Here is a 471-nt window from a genome sequence, read left to right as displayed (position 1 = left end):
TTTCCCTAATTCACAAAAAGCACGTCGAGTTAGGTATGTGGAATCGGCTGATACCAGAAAGATAAAAGTTTGCATTTAAATGGCCAGAGAGCTTTCTAAGAAAAGGAGACCCGTGAACGTTTCTCAAGCTTGACCCCTGAAACCACGAGACTCCTTAGGGAAAAGGCAGACCCAGAGAAGCCACGGACTCAGCGGTTTTATTTCACTCACTTTTACTTCGCTCCCTCGTTTTTGGCACAAGAAGCAGCTCCAGATAGACGGGGCTGGAGCAGGGATTCTCCTTTCCTCCCCACGCTCACCTTTAGCGTCACCCAAACCGCAGGGGCTCGCTCTGCGGGGCTGGGAGATCCCAAGCAGGAGGGTTGCAACAGCAGCAGCCCGCGGAAAAGTCTCCACCGATGGCGCAAGACGCCGAAAAGGTTTAACCTAATGACAACAGTCAAGGATGCCTCCTCGGTCCCCCTTAGAGCC

Source organism: Phaethon lepturus, unplaced genomic scaffold (assembly GCF_000687285.1).
Source record: "Phaethon lepturus isolate BGI_N335 unplaced genomic scaffold, ASM68728v1 scaffold22080, whole genome shotgun sequence".
Classification (NCBI taxonomy): Eukaryota; Metazoa; Chordata; class Aves; order Phaethontiformes; family Phaethontidae; genus Phaethon; species Phaethon lepturus.
This window is presented reverse-complemented; position numbering follows the sequence as displayed.